Source organism: Nannospalax galili, unplaced genomic scaffold (assembly GCF_000622305.1).
Source record: "Nannospalax galili isolate Female #2095 unplaced genomic scaffold, S.galili_v1.0 scaffold1082, whole genome shotgun sequence".
Taxonomy (NCBI): Eukaryota; Metazoa; Chordata; class Mammalia; order Rodentia; family Spalacidae; genus Nannospalax; species Nannospalax galili.
Window position 1 is genome coordinate 61,923 of NW_008348580.1, and position 575 is coordinate 62,497.

A 575-nucleotide genomic window follows, 5' to 3' on the forward strand; every position below is an offset into this window, starting at 1 on the left:
CCTTCCGCATTCCCCCTAAACACCCTATAAAAGCCCCCATCCAACAGCCTGTAAACTGACAGCTCCTCTATCCTGAATGGGGAACTGTGCCATGTGTTTTCCCTGCCAATAAACTCTATCTTGCTGGGAAAAAAAGAGGTAAAGGCAGTCAATACCTGCTAACAGAGGGAGACCCAGTTTTGTTTTGTTTTTTAAGGGGAGGCTTCCAGTCCTAATGTTCAGTACTATAAAAGCCCCCATCCAACAGCCTGTAAACTGACAGCTCCTCTATCCTGAATGGGGAACTGTGCCATGTGTTTTCCCTGCCAATAAACTCTATCTTGCTGGGAAAAAAAGAGGTAAAGGCAGTCAATACCTGCTAACAGAGGGAGACCCAGTTTTGTTTTGTTTTTTAAGGGGAGGCTTCCAGTCCTAATGTTCAGTACTAAAAAATACAAATAAGGGCAACACTAATTAGACTCAGTAGGGTGTGGATGGATGGATGGATGGATGAATATAGATGACAGATGATAGATGATAGATGACAGATGATAGATGATAGATAGATGATAGATAGATAGATATAGATATAGATA